The following is a 20,098-nucleotide window of genomic DNA, read 5'->3' as shown; positions in this document are numbered from 1 at the left end:
TAAAACTACTCAATTGTGAAAGGCTAAACTGGAAGTGTTGATAATTGTCATTTCTCACATCCCTGCTCAGAGCTCCAAGATCAAATTTAAGTCAGCTGAGTAATACCTAATGGGTAGCTCCATTTTCAATATAAAAACTCAAAAAAGTAAGTCAATTTGAAAGAACATGGATTCTTATTATTCTTACTGTCCATTAGTGCTAATCAAGTATTTGGCACCAGCAAGCCTTAAGAGGAGAAATTGCCCTCCTTAAGTCTAGACTTTTCATAATGTATCGAATAGTAAGATCTAAGAGACAAGATGGATGTTTCTCAAATAAATTGAGTCTCAAAATTTCTTTCTAGGATAAAGTGATGGTCTCTTTATGTTGACTTTGCTGGGGGAATAGGAATAAGGTTGTGTCCTTAGGACTGGTTTGTCAAATATAAAGGCAGGACTTGAAAGAGGAGATAGCTCTGGCCAGACTTTTCCAAAATTAAAAGATATTTCTGGGTATAAATGTCAGGACATATGACCTAGAGATGGAAGACAATCACAACACACACCAAAAAAATTTAATTCAAAGAGTAAAAAGAAATTCCTCTTACCAATACTCATCACCATTTTTCAAACTAAAATGGAATTTTTTATATTGTAAAAAGCACCTTGATTGGTGTAAGAGCTAAAATAGTATTAATAAAACAGCTCAACCTAGGCTTAAATATAAAAGAAAGCTCACATTAAAGTATTATTTATCTTCATAATTAGTATTTCTAAATGATTTCTGAAGGCTTTTTATGCAATTACAAAATGTTTGATTGTCGTAACATTGCTAATGCTCTGATGCCTTCTGCATGTTGTCCTTGGTCCCTGCAACCCTGGCACATAATTTATTTCTCTTTTGAGTGAACTCTAAGCATTAGTGTCCATTAAGAATTTTTGAAACAAAGTCCAGAGATTACTTGGAGCACTTTCAGTAATATGTACTGATTATCATTAATAGCTCTTTTGTCCTAGACAAGGACATTGTTTTGTAACATCATTTTGTTTGGTGAGGCCCTTCTCAGCTGTGTTCCTGATCCACCTCCTGCATAGATCCTCTCCTTGACGATGTGAGGAATGAAGCAAGCTCAGGGGACAACTCAGGACGGGGGGTGGGGGGAGGGTGGGGGACACAGGGCCAGCATGAAGTGATATTTTTTTCTTATGAAACGACTGTTAACCATTAAAAAAAAAAAAAAAGAGCCTAAATGTTGAGCCTTGTTCCTTAGCTAGCGTTCATATGGTGGATTTAAACTTCTGTTTTAAGTACTCGCTCCTTACAGTGAGGAAGCCAAAAGCAAGTACAGGTAGGAGCCAGTGGACCCAGGAGACAGCAACATTTTTGCAGGCTGCTTGCTGAGAATATGGCAGAAGGAGATTACATATTCCAGATTTTATTTTGAAAGTTCTGTCTGAGCTTTCAAACACTTATTTACCAGATTATCTACCTGTTTGACAGCATTGCCCCGATGGGCATGCCTATCTCCGCCCACAGGGTATCGCTCTGTTTATTCAATGCAAAGTGTCTGCCATCAGAAACAGCTTAAGTGGGGAGAGGCTCAGTGTCTGTAGGGACACTATGCTGGGTGTCCCATGTGAATTCTCGCAGTGAAGTCTTACTACACACTTAGCACGGAGAATTTTGCCCCCATTTTATAGAGAAGAAAATAAAGGCTGAGGGAGGTTAAGCCATTTGTCAAAGACCTCATGGCTTGAGCAGTGAGCATCTTAATTAAACTCAGGCATCTTGTGAGGAGAGAGAATAAGTCTTGTGAAGGCCTTGGGAGGTTAGTTTTCTAGGAATTAAACTAAGTCAGTGTGTGGGGCTCGGGCAGACACGGGACTAGTGGGCCAATTGAAGACTTCGTCAGTTATCATTTACTATATCTCCCCGTGACTGCCATACAGACTCACTGGAAATGTGGAAGCATTGGCATGTTTTAAAACAAAAAAGAAGAAAAGAAAAAGAAAATTTGCATTTTATTTTAGGTATTCTGTGTTGCATTTGTGTTCTTTTTGTTTTTTATTCTAACACAGAACTTACCTGTGTTGAAAATACATCTTTCCCAACAATCACTTCACTTCAAAAGGGGACAAGAGACGACTCACAGGCAGAATACTGGCAAAGTATAGAGGGCCTCTCTGTAGCTCGGGCCTTGTCCAGAAGGCAGGGCATCTGGAAATGCTAGTTTATCAATTGGCATGTCTCAGGAAGAAGAAAGATGCCATTTCTTACCCTTCCCCACAAAAGTTAAAAAAAAAAAACAAAAAACTTGGTATCCAGACAATTGCCTAGAAACCAGGAGACAATAAGAAGTCCATCAAAGAAGTTTAGTTGATCCAAGATTTGGCACTGATTGAAAATATCAGATTACCATTCCTAAAGTGCTCTGCTCTGTGATGACTATAACTGCAACTACTGATAACCGTGACAGTGATAAATTTGTGGTATTTTCATTACATTTCCTTTGCCTTACTTTGAAGCATGGTTAACTAAATAGAGTCAGGCAATCTTTCTGTATTAGAAGCCCTGCTTTGGGTAAGATATTGGTGGAGATTTTTCCTCTTAGTATTAGGTATATTCATTGGCAATTTAAAATTGCTGTCATATTGCTAAGTGAGAAATTAAAGCATTACCTGGAAATAAATCTCTCTCCGTGTGTGTGTGTGTGTGTGTGTGATCTAGGTGAAATATAATGTAAGGAGTCTTGCAACTTTATCAAAAGATACAATTTTCCTCTAGCCCAGATAATTTTAAAATATCGCCCCAAAGTAGTGTATTTTTTACTTATATAACCTTTTGTGGGCACTGCCTTCTTTCTTCTTTGGATTTAAAGGCAAAAAAGAAAAAGTTTCAGGTGGTTACCTTTGATTGTGAGCTGCATTAGATTTTGTACAGCAAGAAATAGATCTGGCAGCCTGTTGTTTAAAAAGAGGAGGTTTGGCTTGGTAGCTAGAAAACAGGGCAAGGAGCCACTGATCAATGAACTAGAAGGGAAAGTAAGGATCATGTAGTTTAAGTACCTCATTCGACAGATGAGAAAACTAAGGCCCAGAGAAGTTAAGTGACTTGCCTAAATCATCCAGCAAGTTCACTTTTGGCTCAGGGTTTGTGAGTGCTTTGCATTTAGAAGGTTGGTTCTGCCCCATCACTTTTCCTACAACTCCATGAAGTCCCACTGTCTGTAGTAAACATTAATCTGCTCAGTGGCCTGTTTACAAATCTCGAGGGAAGAATCTTGGTGTCTGTCCCAGTCATTTGGAAGTGAATCAAAACCTTCACAACATCTGGACTTCGTTTGACACGCTTTGGCGGTGGGAAGCTAACTCCTTCTCCTGTGCTGCTTGATCAGCAGCCCACTTAGCCCACTCACCAGTGAGCAGGTATCCTCCCTTGGCTTCTGTCCAGTGGAGTTCAGGGTCTAGAATAGAATACACTTACTTTCAGGATGTTGGTTGTGGGTCTCATGCTGTTCTCCACCAAACATGAATTTTGGAGTCAAGAGCATAGATCTCACAACCAGAGTCCTAGGCCATGAGTCAGTGAGAAACCCAGAAACAACATGAGTAGCTATGGCCTATCTTTCAATAGTGCATTCTAATTCAACTTTGCTAAAAAAAGACTGTGAATTAACACCCCCCTTGTCAAAGTAAACCATTAACATTTATATCACCTTTCCTACTTTGTAAAGCTCTTTATACATCCTTATTTCACTTTAATTTTCACAACAGCCCTTTGAGTATTATGACTATAATATGTATAATATAATACTTTACAATTGTAAAGGCTAGGAAGTGCAGACCCAGAGAAGTTAAGTTACTCACCCAGGGTCTCTTAGCCAAGAGCCAGCAGAGTGGATGGGCTAAGAATGCAAGCTCAGGCCAGCTTGACTCCAAAGCCAGTTATCTTCAGAGCTGCCTTTTAAACAGTTTACTCTTTTCTACTCCTGGGTAGAATTACAGCTATTTGCCTCCTAAACACTCATAAAAATTTGTCTTCAGAAAACCCAATTCCCCCCAAATTTTTGATTCAGAACTGCTGCTGCTTCTAGTAGCATTAGGTTTAGATAAGTCTTTCCTCTGCCACTTGAGGACCTCGGCCATATATGACTGCTGCAGTCTCCCCGAGGATGAGTTCCATGAGAGAAAGACAGGAATCTTGCAATCCCTGTGGAAATGAGAAGAAAGAGAAAAAGGAGGACCCACCCCACTGAAGGGTAAAGAAATGGCTGCTCGTGGAAACCTGGGGACACAGGCCCCTCAGGTTGCGTGCTCCTCACCCGAGCCCGGGTGGGGCTCCTGGTTTAGACTGGCTAGGGGACAGGAAATTAGCAGCAGCGCTGACTAGGGCGGTCTGCTCCAGTGGGTAAAACCTTTTTTTGAATACATACTCTTTTAAGAGGCACTCTCTGTACCAGGCTTTTTAAATGCGTGCCATGGACACACTTCTAGTCTGATATTAACTTCCCACAGAAAGTTTCTCATTAGGCTAATTAAAAACTTCCCTGGGCTTCAGTAGATTCATCTGTGAAAGGAAAAGGCCAGTTTTTGCTTCTTTTCCACTTCTGTGGAGTCGGTTAGTCTGAAGTACTGGATCTCCTATAGAGAAAGGAGTGACACAAATCCAAGCCCTTAGTTTGATTGATTACTGTTGCTATTTTTCATGAGGGGGGAAGGAAGGGAATTCCAATACATTTCCTGAGCATTCCATTAAATTTGTCTTTTGTGCATTCATACTTTTGTTTGTTTGCTTTTTCTAGGGAAATAGAATTTGGTCTTCATAGTGGATATCAAGTTAAAAACATAAACATAAATATGCCAGTCCTATCTCCATAATTAGAAGTTGCGATACATTTTTTTAAAATACTGCTTTTCATATGAGGAGTGTGTTTTTTAATCCTTTCTCCATTAAAAAATGTGTTTATAGACTGGTATATTCTTCACTGTATATAATAGGTAAAATTTTCATTATGTTTGTATAGATTATGGTTACCCAGTTAAATTTGAACTTCAGACAAACGCCCAATTGTTATATGAAATTCAAATTTAACTGGGCATTCTGTATTTTTATCTGCTAAATCTAGCAATGCTAATATTGGTGTACCCCCTAATTATTTCTATTGATTATTTATTGGTAGTTAATTAAAAGTGAGGGACTGAGTTTGTGTTGTTGCTGACATCATACTTTCTACCAGAGACAGTTGTGAGAAGTTTTAGCTCCGTGCAACTGTGGTCTCAGAGATCAGGCAGCATTCCTGGAAAGATTTTCAAAATCTATTATCAACGTAATCATCATGAAAATATTTGATGAGAACACTGCATCACACTGTATAATAAATTTAAGTAGAAAAGTCAAAGCAGTGGTATTTTCATCAGGCCTTTGGATGTCAGGAGAAAATAGTTCCACACTCAGCGAATATAGATAGGTCTGTTTTGGGCTGTGTTAAATCCAATTGTGTGGAGGTTCTGAATAATCAGGAGTGACAGCATAAGCACTTTCTCTTCAAAGTGATTTTACAGAAAGCATTATTTCCCAGGGAAGGTACACCTCTAGCTCTCACAATGCTGAAAGAGCACTAATGTATCCACTTCTTGGTGCTGGTGTCCTGAGCTGGAGTTGCAGATCGTATTCAGATTTTAAACTCTACTCACTGTTGCTGTTGGGCAAGTTGCCCTTCCCATGATCAAGCTGATCTCAAAAAATTCTGGAACACTTTCTGAGTTCCCATGTGGGAGAGCCTTCAAGGCTCTTTGCAGAAGGTTCTAACTTCACTTTGCGAAGCCAACTCAAACATGATGAAAAACAATAGTTAAGTTTTCCTCAATAAAAAGGGGAAAAAAGAATTTGAGTTGGGCTATGTAATTTCAGCTCCCCAAATAAGTCCTCTGGAAAGTTGTGGGGGAACAAGTGTGTGATTTTGGTCTTGGCGTACAACTTTGAAACCAACTTTTTAAAAAATTGTCTACCGTGGATTTCATAACAGATTTCTTCCCTGTACCATATGTTCCATAGCTAAGTAATAAGTCTGATGTGGGTGCCACATTTTTCAACAACTTTTACTTTCCAGAGGAGGGTTAAATAGCTCTCTTAATAACTTGAAAGAAAAAAAAAATGTTCAAGGTTTACCACAGCTCTTAGTCACAGGCGAAATGTCTTCAAGAGTTTTAGGACTTTGAGCCTATGTGGCCTCAAGGACATCCCCCAAGAAGAATGAAGCAGGAAGAGTTCAAAGGGAGTGCTTCTGACAGGAGAGTGCTGTCTGCACTGAGCGTGCATCCATGTTATCATTATAGAGACTTATGTGCCTAAACATGCTTGCTTCCATTCATCCCCTGCGCTCTGTAAATGATCTTGGAAATATCAAGGGTGCTGAGTCATGAATCCATGTTTTCATAGTTTGTGTCTGTGTTCATTTTGGTGTTGTTTACAGAGAAGTCATTTCCCCTCTGACCTTAATGAGCATGGACAGATAGGTACATTCTGTGGATGTATTTTCCCTCACAATTAAACATGCTTCAGGCGAGTGGATAGAGTCATTTTCATTAAAAAGTAAACAGAGACTCAACAGCCCTAGCAAATTAAATGCCCTGTTGTCTGACTAGGTTGGCATCACTCTCTTGAGTCCTAAATCTTCCCTGCTCTTCCTATAATGATCAGCTCCTGTATTTAAAAAAAAAGAGTCTTTTCTCACCCTCTTTAATTACTATCTGTGCTACTTCTTTTTTACCACAGAACCTCTTAAGTCAGTGGGCGATGCTCCCTGTCCTCGTCATTCATGGGGGCATTACTCTGGGGTAGGTCCAGCGACGCTGCCATGTAAGATGAAGCCTAATCCTGCCTCTACATCACCACCTGAACAGTGTTCCTGAGTATACTGTGAACAATGTACGCTGTGAGAAGCACACGCAGGATGCTTTCTTACCCTTGTCATTATTTCTTCTCTTCTAGGTATCTCAGTAACGAAGAAGACACATACATGTAAGTAACGCATTTTTTTTCTTGTCCCACGTTTTCTGAAGAGTTGGAATTCGCATATGTCTGGCTGCTGTGACCCTTCAAGTATAAACTAATGTTTCAGCTGTGATCCATGGTCAACAGAGGTCATACTTTTCTACCTGTAGTGGTTGGAAGTGGTACATTTCCACCTGTTTGTACTGAGTGTATGTTAAACAGTCTAGACATAGTCTGATGAATTCTAGTGACGTAAGCCATTAAGCTGTAGAAGAAAAACATAAAATATAGCTGGGAGGATCAATTAATTACTTACTGATCATCCTTACTCTGGATCCTTCTTAGAAGAGTTATGTTTCTAAGAAATATCACCTTGATTTCTTTTAAACTTTGGTCTCCTTTTCCTCACCACTAGTTCATGATTTAGGCCATCTTGTACTTGTGTCTGTGGAGCAGAGATACTGACTGGGGACAGAGGCGCTGTTGTTTGACCCTGAGTGTGGCCTCCCAGGGCCCTGGTTAATGGCATCGGTAGTTTGATGTGGAAATGTGCGCTGGATTTATACTTTGTACTCACTCGCACTTCTCAGGTTCAGCTGCTGTCATCAATTGCCTTCATTCAGACTGTACTATAAGTTTACAAACTCACGTCCCTGTAAAGTGTTGTGACTTGCAATCTGAGCAATGATGTCTGACCGTGCTTTGAACCTCGGGATGAAACTAATACGTCATTAATGCAGGCAGTCAACTTTCACTGTACTTGACCAGCATATTTAGACTTTGAATGAACAGTGTTATTAGAGTTTGATTACTATTTTATGTCACAGATATGTGCTACCTATGAGATGTGTTTGGCGTCCTTCTAAGGCAAGCAGTAGAAATGTTTATGACACAATTTAGCGCCGACAAAGACATATCCCCAAATTTTTCATAATTACACTTTTAAAATGTTTTTATTTCATGTGAAACATTTGGAAGAAAAAAATCTGTGTAAGAACAAACTAGTTTATCTTGTGCCTCAGCTGATTCTTGAAAAAGCTCTTGGGTGTGTCTGTCTGTCTATCTGTATTTGTAGCAAATAAAAAAAAGCAAAAAAAAAAAAAAAAAAAAGCCACCAAATCTAATTGTTGCCTGACTTTTAGGGCCCAGTCCCACTGTCTCCCCACATGGCTCTCCCATGGGCTTCAATGGAATATTTGTTTGAGGAAAGATGAAAAGGTCAGGTTTGTAATGGACACAAGATCAAGACAGCACCTCTATCTTTAAATGCACAGTTCCTGCTGGCTGTCCCTCCATCAGGGTAGTCTGTGGACCCTTAGCTTTTGGGGGATTGTTTTGTTGTCATCGTCGTTGTTGTTCTTGCTGTTGTCGGTGCATAAATGAGCTCATGATGACTGAGAGATTGACGGTACAGGAGACTGAAGTCCTCTGTATATCCGCAGGGCAGGCATGGTACAGAACGCTTCCTTGCACAGCCTTGCCCATGAGCTCGTCCCTGGCCTGGAGGGACCCACTCTAGAGGTGGTAAGTAATTCAGTCTTTCTGCTAGCTCAGTCCTGGGCCTCTCCCAAACAGGGGCGGATGATTGTGCCTGCTGTTTATGGTGGTTTGGGGTATGGACTCCTGGCCCTGGAAATAAACAGAAAGCCACTGACTGTTTGCATTATGGCTTGGTTCTTGGATAAATGGACAGAAGCACTAGTTCAGTTTCTTGGGTACGAAGAGCCCTCCTCAACTAAAGAGACAGAGATCATAGATTTTCGTCAATATATAGACTCTCCATCTATAAGGATCTTTAAGGAATTATTATCCCTGAGAGCAGTTTCATTGGTCTGTTACAGAAATAATTGCCTGTCGTTGGATTTAAATTCATGGAAGGATTTAAGTAACAGCATGAGAGTGGTAGCTAGTTAGGAAAAACCGAATGTCCAGTAAGAGTCAATACAACCAGGTCGGCCTTGTAGCAGAGGCTTAACTAACTCCATCAACTATATGCCTGCTTTAAAACAAAATCAAGATATAGCCAGAGTGGGTGGATTTGGATCGCCTTTCTAACAAAGAAAATGAGCAGGGACATTCTTACACATTAAGCATAAAATAAATGTAGAAAAACCTAAAATAAAGCTCCCTTTATGTAATTCAAATATTAAACTGACAGAAAGACTTAAATCAGAAATCATCTTTATTTTTTGGTTGATTTTTACTTTCATGATATGGGGAAAGAGATGTCAAATAAAATGGCCAGTCAAATTGGGATAACTAGCACCTGACTAGACAGTTGACACAAAACTTAGCACATGCCAAGAAGAAATTGAACTGTCCAAGTTGTGTGTTAAGTAAAAGTCTTATGCCACTTAAAGGTGGAGATTGTTTTTGTCACCAAACTGAGCTGAGAGCCCATCATATTTCTGATCTTAGCATCTCTACAGGGCCCACAACTTGCAAAGAGGTGGAAAATCAACCCATTCTTTCTCTAATAACAGTCACCCAAATGACTTCTTTAGCATCTGTTGGATTTTTCTGGAAAACGGAAATGTCCTAACTTGCCTATAAGTTTTCTTAAGATGTTAAATTCCAGCTCCTCTTAAATCATCTTGACATCTGTTCTTCAAAAAGTTTCACTCTAAGTGAAGTGTATGAATTCATTTTTGTACTTTCTCACGACTTCCATTTTTAGCCAGGGTTCTAGAAACCTTGGTCAAGGCTTGACTACATTGTCATCGACAGCTAAAGTCACCCCACATTAGCACTTTCAATCTGGTTTTCCTAACTGCCCTCACAGAGAGATTGTTCAACTTACAAATTAACATGTACAGTTGTGGAATATATTATCAGACCAGTGTGTCAGCTCACAGGTACACCAGTCAGAAGTGCAAGAACTACAAAATGAACCTGAATAGTTGTGACACCTGATAATATTTTAGGCCACCTTATTATCTGGAAAGCACAGGTATTGCTTTCAAAAATGTTTTGGGGTGAGTTGAGCCAGAAATTCCTAGGAAAGGAAATCTTATTGTTAGCTTCAGAGGAATCCATAAGCATGATCTTTGGAGAAGTTACTCTCCCAAATTTCTGAAAAGAAAATAAACACCTTTCGTGTTTGTCATTAACTTTACTTGACCCGTGGGGAAAGACAAAGCTTTTGGGTTTCTAGTACAGAGTCATCATGACCAAATTGGTCAAGGAATTCTAACATTTTTGATGTTCTTCAATTGTTATTAGGAAATGTTGCTGTTGTTTTTCAGTGTGGGAACACAAAAGGGAGTTATTACTTCGAGGATAGAAAAATACTGGAGAAATTTTACACTGTGGTACAGAATTTCAATTTAACTTCTGTGGTGATTACAGATAGCACCTGTATTTGGTTGGACACTTCCAAGATTGCTTTTGGTTTGGTGTTTCACAAGTTTGTTCTGGTCACTTTCCTGATGAAATAGTATCATGTGGATAAGTATCTTTTTCTTGGAACCAGCTGCTATCTTGGTCTTTCTTATTTGCCAAGGACAACTGGTCATTTGCTCCTGACCTCTTATTTAATCTAATTCTCCTTGGATAATTCTTCATTCACTAAAATGTTAGAATATTACAAATTCGGGGGTAAAAAACTGAAAAATGCAACACATCATCTTAGCTACTTCCAGCTACTGAGAAGTTTAGCATCATAGTGTCATAACGTAGGGATTGTATCAGGCAGCTACCAGGTCACAGACCAAAAAGATAACTGGTAGGCTTCTGGATTGCTTCCAGAGACAACAGACCATTGCTACTTCCTTCTGTTCTCATCCTTGTTTATATCCCTTTTTCTTTCTGTTTCAGTCTGTTCTGCGTGCTTTCTTCTACACTCAGAAACAGGCACTTAAAACATGCAAAAATGGCAGGTTACTCAGTGAACAGTTAGGAAAATGTGTCAGTTTTTATAATTTAATGTCACTGTTCCCCCCAAAACTAACAAAATAAAATATGCTTCTGAACCCTCCAAAAATTATAAGTTTAACACAAATTGCATTAAAAGGTAGTTTAGTACATTATGTTTGGCTCTAGCAGGATAATACCTAAAATATGAAATTAAAACACTGTATTATGTATAGAGACTTAGTCCTCAATAGTAAAAATATTTTAGAAGAAATCAGGATAGTTTTTTGAGAAATAATCCTTTGTATCTGTAAAAAGAAAAAGTGTTTATTGCAATCATTTAAAGTGGAGTAGGTTAACATATTCATTTTCTACCCTAGAGACTTGGCTTTGAATTTGACTTACATAAAATTAGTTTTGAGGCCTCACCCTCCTCTCCTTAGGCATTTGTTGATATCACAAAACCAACGCAACAATTTGTCACGATTGTTGTCATTTACTCAGGAGGGCCAAGAACTAGAATAACCTTCTTTTCTCGTGTTCTTTTCCTTTCCTTGAGGCTATTCCTTTTGATTGTAGACTCTTAACAACCCCAGATTTGGGGCTCACTCATGTTATTTTCACAGTCCAGGAAAACTCAGGAACCATTCTTGGCAAAGCTAGTGGAAGGGGCTTTGGTTATATAGTTAGTAGGTTGCTATGACAACCCACGTGACTCATGGCATGACTCACAGCAATTATAATTTCAATTGCTGGCTGGGTGTTTCATTAAGACAGACCCGAGAAGAAGCCACACTGGAGTTCTTTAAGTAGGCTTTCATCCAGATCCTGTCTACCCATTGACAAACAGGCAGGAAAAGAGATAACCTACTGCTCACCAAGTAGCCAGAGGATTCATTTCTTAGCTTACTAAGGCCACTGGCCCTCCCAGACATTAAGCTTGATGAAGAGGAGCTTCCTGGCCAATTAGAAGGCTAACCAATGTGTTTATTGAGGAACTGCTATGTGCTGCCAGGTTCTTTGCCCTCAAGGAGCTTACAGACTAGGGTGAAGGTGGGGACTTGGAGGGAGAGATTGTGGGAAGATGTCACAGAAAACAGTCTGAAACACAAAGACCAAGTATACCATTTCCAGAAAGTTCACTTCACAACTGGAGAGCATACTGAGCTGGAAGTGTGGGAGAGGAGAAACACGTTAGAGAGGCCATCCAGGATTCTGATACTGTGATCCAAGCATACAACAGCAAAAAGCGAAAAGGTGAAGGTTTAGCCCTGGGTCCTAATCAATGATCCCTCCTGCCCATCTTCTACCATGCTCACCCAGAGTAACACCTCTATAGTCCCTTCAAAGTCCACTACTCCAAGGAAGTAAAAATCCCCCTGTACTGTCTAGAAACCTTTCACCTTGTTTAGACTCAGTCTGTGCGGCTAGAGCCAAGCCTTCCTGAGCTTAACATGATTTCTGTTTCATCATATTAAGATATAAACGGACTGCACTTGGCCCTGCTGGTCAGTTCTTCCAAGGTAGAAGATTCACATGGTATTAAAACTCACAGTTTATGGTGAGGATCTGTGAATTCCATTTACAAAAAAAAAGCAGCATATTTAGCTAAGTGTTTCCATCAGAGCATCCAGCTGGTTCAAGTGTGCTCTGTTAAAAAACCTCAGATTCATGAATTAAACTTGGACAAAAAGTATTTGTGTTCTGTTTCATAACAAAGGTTCAGAAGGGTGTGTTGAGGTGGTGAATGGCTCTTGAAAATTTATGATCACTGCTAGGGAGAAACCAAAAGTACCTAGCCTACCACATACTGGTATATACTTGATGGATTTATTATATATTTAATAAAACTCTTATACATGATTGGTTTGATCTTTAAAGAAGAGTTGGATGTCTAACACTCCAGGCGTTACATTTAGTACTTCGTGTGCTTTGCCTCACTCAGTCTTCTCATCAGCTCCATGAGCTTTGTACTACTTACGCCACCATTTTAGATGAGAAAATTTATCTGAGAGATCAGTTATCCTTAGAGAAGTGAAAAAATTTACAAACTCATCCAGCCGGTACTGGGCAGAGCCAGGACTCAAAATAGAGTGCATTGACTCCTTGCATACACATAAGTGCCACACCATTATCTCCAATATCAACATTAGGTAATAGTTTTGGAGCATTTATGAAGCGCTAGATGCTTTTCTAAGCACTTTATAAGCGTTGATTTGTTCAATCTTTACTATAATCTTACGCAGTAGGTAATTGCTACTCTCCCCACTCCATAGATGAAAACTGAGACCCGGGGTCCTACAACTGGGTACTATGTGGTGGAGCCAGGATTTAAAGCCAATCCACAGAGCCTGAACACTTTACCAAAGAACTTCATTCCTTAGAGGGGTCCTTCCATTCTACAATTGACTCTGGTTTTCTTAGACTACAAACTATTGTACCTGTAAAGGCTTCTAAGCTCGGCGAACCAACTAATTATAAGAAAGGGGGAGGTTATTCCCACTATATGAAAGCATTTATTTAAACAAGGTGGTCTACTAGAAACGATGCAGTCGTCTTACTTGAAAATGATCATTACTTACCTTTTAACAATCTAACCTAATTCATGAAAGAAGTGGCATCTACTTAATGTCACTGTTCATACAGCTCAACCGATTTCATAATGAAAGAATAGTTCAAAATGGTCACTTTTGCTTCTAAGATAGTTGTGTTTCCCATACTAACAATAATGTATGTTTCTTACAGCATGAACCCATTTTCCAGTACAACAAAACCTTTAGTGGAATAAATTTAGAACAGATTTCTTCATTATTCTTTTGTCAGACCAACTTGATAATTCACTGCCACTAAGAGGTAGTATGATTAAGGATACTGTGGTTTCCCTGAAACTTTACCAAAAACAAAAAACCATGAAAGCTAAAAGAATGCCTAGGGAACTGAAATACATATCAAAAGGATACACAAGAGAATTAAATATCTAGGTTTTGAGTATGCTGAAGCATACTTGGATTTAGGTCTGGATTTACAGTTGTATCAGCTTCTCTCTTTGCAGCTGAAGGAATAAAAACTTAGGAAAAGCAGGGGTGCCGATATGTTTGAAACATGAAGAAAGTTATTGGTCTCCATTCACTTTCTTTATAAATTACGTGAACTGTTTTACACTAGCTTGATCAGCTACACTGCCAGGAAGTTTCTATGGTCCTTTTGATATAACTGATATCCACATCTGTACATTATAGTGACTAAGGTTTTCATTTCCAAGCTATTCAATTACCCTCTTTCCTTTGACTGCCCAAGATTCCTTACAGTTGAATATTCTTCTCTTCCCCTCCAGGGAAACATTGTTCCTAGGTAGGAGTGATAGCTCTTCCCCTGTTTTACTTTTTTGTCTCCCTGACATTGACTCCAGCTCCTAATGTCCTAAATAATTAACAACCACACATAATAATTAGAAGGCATATTAAAGAGCAGAAAATGCCAGCACGTGCAAGATTGAGGTTTGGATTCAGTGAAAAAGATTTAATCTATAAATTCTTTTTTTTTTTTAATTTTCTTTTTGGAGGCAAGAGGGAGGAGAGGGTGTGTTGATACTCTAGATACCTGTAGTACGGGGATCTAGGGAAAGAAAGCTGGAAAGCAGACCCCAGCCAACGCCTGTAGAGAGAGGATAGGGCTGGGAATCAGAAAGATTTTATTAGCTTAGTATTTTCCAACCCCTACTCTATGCCTAGTCCTGTGGTAGGCACCATATAGTGTAGAAAATTTAACTCATACTCCTCACTCTCCAGTGGTTTAATCTGCATCAGAGGAGGAGAAAGGACAGAGCTACTTGAGGAACTTTCAGGACTGAAAGAATTGCAGGAAAACACAGGAGTATGATTCGAGTTGGTTTGTCTGTATGAGCTGGGAACACTAATGGTAAGCTGAGCTTGACCCAGCAGGGTAGCAAAGATTAGGTATTATAAGGCAGGTCAGTGGAGAGCGTAGAGGATGGTGGTATAGACCTGTCTGACTAGAGGAGAGTATTTACAAGGAAAAGAGAGGATGTGAAGAACAGAGATAAGGCCTTGGCTTTATCTCATAACCAATGAGAAGCCACAGAATGTGCATGAAAGATACAAGCTCTAAACAATGCTTTCATTGCCACTGTCATTTAGTTATATGAGCAATATGTCCTTCTCTGAACTCAGACAAAACTCTTTTCTGTAGAGAGAAGTTCTTCTCTGGCCTTTCCTCTGATTACCTGTGTAGGAAAAGTACTTATTGAGCAGGTAAAATCTAGTCCAAAAAGGGAAGGCTGTTCTGATTATAAAGGAAAAGAGTATTGTCCTGGCCAGGTGGCTCAGTTGGTTAGAGCATCATTCCATACACCAAAAGGTTGTGGGTTCAATTCCTGGTCAGGGCACATGCCTAGGTATCTTGCGAGGGTGCATATGGAAAGCAACTGATCAAAGTTTCTCTCTCACATCGACGTTTCTGTCCCTCATTTCTCTCTCCTCTTCTCTCTCTCTCTCTCTCTCTCTCTCTCTCTCTCTCTCTCTCTCTCTCTCTCTCTCTCTCTCCCCTCTACCTCTCTCCCCTCTCTCCTCTCTTTCCTCTCTCTCTCTCTCTCAAATCAGTAAATATATCCTTGGGTGAAAATTAAAGAAAAAAGAAAGAGAGTATTTCACTTTTTCTCTGTCTCCACTTTTGAGATCTAATTGTAAGACCATTTCATTAGAATCAGAAGGATAAAATGAGCAGTGAAGCTCAAAAACTATAAGTGCACTTTGAATTTTGTGGTTAATGGTTCTGTTTTCTTTTGTTTGTACTGCTAATTGGCTGGAGGCTCCTGTCACACATCAGGGATCTATGTCTTTCCAACCCTTTTAAACTCAGACACACATAGCTTTATAAAACAAGAACCCCAGATTCCAATCTTGCTCACACCTGAGGTAGGCAGAGTAAACCTCAGTGGTTATTATTTTTCATCAAAAAATTATTTCTCTCACATAAGTGAACCATACAGGTAGAGAATAATTATGCTTCCTTTTCTCTTTGTTGCTATTAATTTTCCAGGAATGGTTTTCTATTGTTTCACTTAAAGAACACTAAGGTCTGTTGGAGGCATTTTCATTGACTACATGTTCATAAAAGTCTTCAGTGTATAATGAACCGTATCACGTTAATTTATCTGTCTCTCCTACACCATGTCTTTTTGTGTCGACAAAACTGAAAATTCACTTTCCCTCACCAAGTTGGGGCATCAGGATAATTGATTGTTACCAGTCTGTGCTGTTAGTAGACAGGATAACACCAGTGCCTCTAGAGAACAGGTGAAAACTAAACTCTGTCCCCCGAGGCCAATGAAATAGCTGTTTGGTCCCTTGTGTGAAACTTCCTAATAACTTAACTGGGCAGCCTCTGGGTCCCTGGAGGGTTTCTCCACAAGAGTATTCCCTCTCTTTGTTAAGATTGCTTATTAAAAATGATTTTATAATGAAGTTGCCTCAAATAGCAGCTCTTTTCCTGGTTGTCCTTGAAGCTGTGGTGAAGAATCTTAGAGACAACTGTCTAGGGTTTTCCTCCTTGTTAAAAACTTCTCTCTTACCACTGTTACTCTTGATTTTTAAGGAGACAAAGTCTAAATGACACAAGCCCCGCTCCGATTGATTATGTCACTTAAAACCCTGTGCAAGGCATTACTGGTAGTTTAGCTTGTCTTTTGGCTCAGGAATCCAAATTGATCTACATGGATTGAGGACATTTAAGTCGGCGATGGGAACAAGGCTCCCAGGCTTCCCTGGGAAAGCGGCTACCAAGGAATGCTTTTGCTAACTCTGCCCCTGACTGCATCAAAACAATGATCTCCAATTATCTTATCTCTTTGGTCCTAGATTTATCCTGCCTGCAGACTAACTACTTTCCTGCCACAAGGGTCTGTCGTGAAGAGGAATCAAATAATAAAAAAATGAGTGTGGCATTCCTTGCTATCCATGCATTGTATAAATTCAAAGATTTCTAATAAAGGTAGTCAAGTAAGAGGAAAAATCAGTTTTTCGTTGTTCACATCACCAGCTTGGCTTTGGGGCTTGAAGGGGGTTTTGTTGTGCTGGTATGTTTAACACAAAAAATGACCGAGCAGTGGTCGGTGAGACACCTGCTTCAGACTTGGTCTCCCATTGGCCCGGCCACTCAGAAAACAACAACCATATGAAGTTGTTAGTGACAGATTGAGCTTGAAATATTTTTTTAACTGAAAGGCCTATCAGGCAGTACATCTGCAGAGCAGAGCACTCACGATGCCACTAGGCACTGCTTTTGCTTTGCTGTATGACTATAACAGAAAACCAATGGCAGGAGGGACTGCTGTGAACATTTTAGTGGAGAGATCAGAATATTTTCCAGTAGTGCAAAGAATTATTATGTGCTAATAACATACCTGGGCTAAATTCTGATCTGTGAGACCAGGCATATTAGAAAATACTACCTTGACATGCAGTAGTTCCAGCTTTTCTCTCCCACAAAGAAAAAGAAAAGAGAAAAGAAAAATTATAGACTGCTCTGGAATTCCACTGTCAGCAGGATCTTCTCATTCTGCTTCTAGAGTTTTCCATTGCCAGGGGAGTCTAAACTTCTTAGTGTGCAAGGCCCTTCACTGCTCTTCCCTTGACTCTTACTGTGCTAGCAGTTTCTCCAATTCTCAGCTGACCAGTTCCTAGAAGATTACATTTATAGAGAAACCCCAGTGCCTTTGCTTCTCCTGCATCTTGTTTGTCTTGGAATGTCCTTCACCAACGACTGCACCTGTAAAAGTCTTACTGCTCCACCGAAGGCTGACACAAATGGCACCTGCCATGCAAAGGCTCCTCCATCCCCACCTTGTCAATTGCTGCAGGTCCTCTACCCCAGTGTTAAAAGGACAGTACAGAAAATGTGTTATAGAAAAGTGATTGTTTGTGTGCTTTGTCCCACTAGATATGCCTTAATTATCTTTGTATCCCTTGGGCTTAGTGAAGAGATTGGTATCTACTATGTGCTCATTTAATACCTATCGGTTTTAAATAAGTGTATGTGTTATGGGTGTATATATATACAATTTTATGACCACTTTTCTTGCACAATTGGGTCTAGGGAAAAATAATAATCTTTCCACTGTTAACAGTTTAGGGAAGAACAAAGATTTTTTTCTGTAAAACCATATTGTGAGACTTGTGCTATACTATCTTGGAAACCAACATTGCATCTCAATGGGCTTTTTGATGTCTAGCAATTTACCACATGTATTTTGAGTGTTAGGTTTAGGACAGATTACTTTAAAGTTTCCTTTAACAGTTTGTAAAATATAAGTTAGAATCTCATCCAAAAGGTTTTAAAATACTCATTTATCATTCTAAAGATGAAGAATATGTTATCTTTTTGAATGGTCTCTTAAACACCATGTGTTTGAGTTATCAATACAGGATTTTAGAAACCAGATAATCAAATTTATAAAATAAAAAAGGAGACATTTTCAGTTACCATTGGCATCTATTTAAATGTAAAAGAGAAAACTACATACTAGAGAAAAGAATTGGCTTACCTTTCCGAGTATGGAGGATCAAGGGAGATATCCTGTATTTGTCTAGTCTATAGAGGAAAGGTGATCATTATGTGTTAAACAATTTGGGAAGTAGATGTTTTGATCATCCTAGATACCTTACTGAATTCTAAGGGAAAATCTGGAAAGGTACGACATTGGTTTGTTCCAAGTCAGCACACGTGACATTGCCATGTTTGTCTAGTCTGGAATGGAAGTGTGTTTCCTTAATGAGCAGGGATCAGTTATTGCAAAGCTACTCTCCACTTGGTAAGTAGCTGCTCACAATCATGGTTTCCATCTGCTTTTCCATGGAATCCTCTGTCTTTTAAACTTCATGCACAGCTTCCTCCCTACTTTTGTTTGTAACTTTTTCTGGAGTCAAAACAAGAGGAACAAAATTATCCCCTGCAGTATCAATTCCTTGAGTGGAAACCATGCTTATAAATGAGAGGATGAGATGTGACCCAATAAAAGAATCTATTTTTATTTTCATTTTAATTTATTTCCTGGTGGCCTTTTATGCCTCCTTAGGCAATGACCTAACCAATTCTATCTTCACACTAATTTTTTATCTTATTTTCAAGGTCAAAAAGCACTTTAGAATTATTATAATAGGAGAATAAATGTCCTTTGCCTCCAATGCAAAGTCTGTCTCTTCATATGAAATTTAAATCCTGGGCTTCTCAGCTTCACAATAATTCTTCTCTCATTAGGCATTTATTAGCAAGCTGAATGAGAACAGGATGAAGTAAGAAGCCCTCTTGGGACTCCGGAGTTGATTTTTGATGGAAACATCATCTCGCGTAGCCTCTCTCATCCCTTCCCTTTCTCAGGTGGGGGTCATTAATAATGCAGCGAGGGGCACCCATCCCCATGTTGTGCTGCAGTCTCACATGGCGAAGTGCCATCAAAGGAGAAACCATCCTAGAAGGCAGCTCCAACTATGGCTTTCATGATGAAAAAGCAAAAACTGTTATACCATCACACATACCTACACACCACCATCCTCCCTACTGCTGCTCCCCCCCCCCATAAAAAGAGTTCCAACTGATATATCTAAATCAAAGAACTTTCCATGGCCTGATTTGTAGAAGCTTACCAAATCCTGCATAGAACCAAGGTGACTTGAGAGACAGGAAAATGTTCTCAATTTCATTATGGGAGCCACTGGGAGACAGTATCGTTTAGAAGAATGTGTTTTTATTGCCCTAAATTGTTTTACCTGAAATTCTACTGATGTGATTCTCGTAAGCTGGATTTCTAATGAACAATATGACCAAGATGGGTCCCATTCTCACAGGCTATCCTAGTGCGTAAGCTACTTTCTAATGGTCAGTGAATGCTTATTCATTCTATCCCAGAATGTCACTTATGAGGAAGAATTCTAGAGGGATGGGTTAATAAACCCCTGAAACACAGAAGAGCCAACTTCCAACATTCTGCTTATGACCAAAGGGTCTCCACACTGTCCAGGATTCGTCTATATGAATACAATAGTAAAACTTCATCATAAAGTTATATGGTCACCATTAAGTGAGTTCACCATGCAATTCTCAACTTAGAAAACTTTTGGAACCAATCCTGTTTGCATAAAGGCTAGGCTGGGTCTACCTCACACTGAAAAAGTGAAGTTCTACCATATTCCCATCTAAAATTCATCATTATTCTTAATTTGTCACCCCACTAAAGTATCTTTAAATAAATGGATATCT

At 39.4% G+C, this 20,098-nt stretch overlaps 1 long non-coding RNA gene across 1 annotated transcript in view; it reads left to right on the top strand.

The window, feature by feature from the left end:
- The window catches only part of LOC150016583 (uncharacterized), a 30,360-nt gene extending 13,532 nt beyond the window's left edge, over positions 1 to 16,828 (top strand). Inside the window, exons 2-4 of the long non-coding RNA XR_016509800.1 lie at positions 6,971 to 7,000; positions 8,416 to 8,497; positions 16,702 to 16,828. This is a non-coding gene — a long non-coding RNA (uncharacterized LOC150016583). The remainder of the gene's footprint in view (positions 1 to 6,970; positions 7,001 to 8,415; positions 8,498 to 16,701) is intronic.
- The last annotated feature ends 3,270 nt before the right edge of the window (positions 16,829 to 20,098 follow it).

The sequence above is a fragment of the Furipterus horrens genome, unplaced genomic scaffold (assembly GCF_987537825.1).
Source record: "Furipterus horrens unplaced genomic scaffold, mFurHor1.1.pri manual_scaffold_3, whole genome shotgun sequence".
Classification (NCBI taxonomy): domain Eukaryota; kingdom Metazoa; phylum Chordata; class Mammalia; order Chiroptera; family Furipteridae; genus Furipterus; species Furipterus horrens.
Note: the sequence above shows the minus strand (reverse complement) of the source record. Positions and strands in the feature narration are given on the sequence as shown.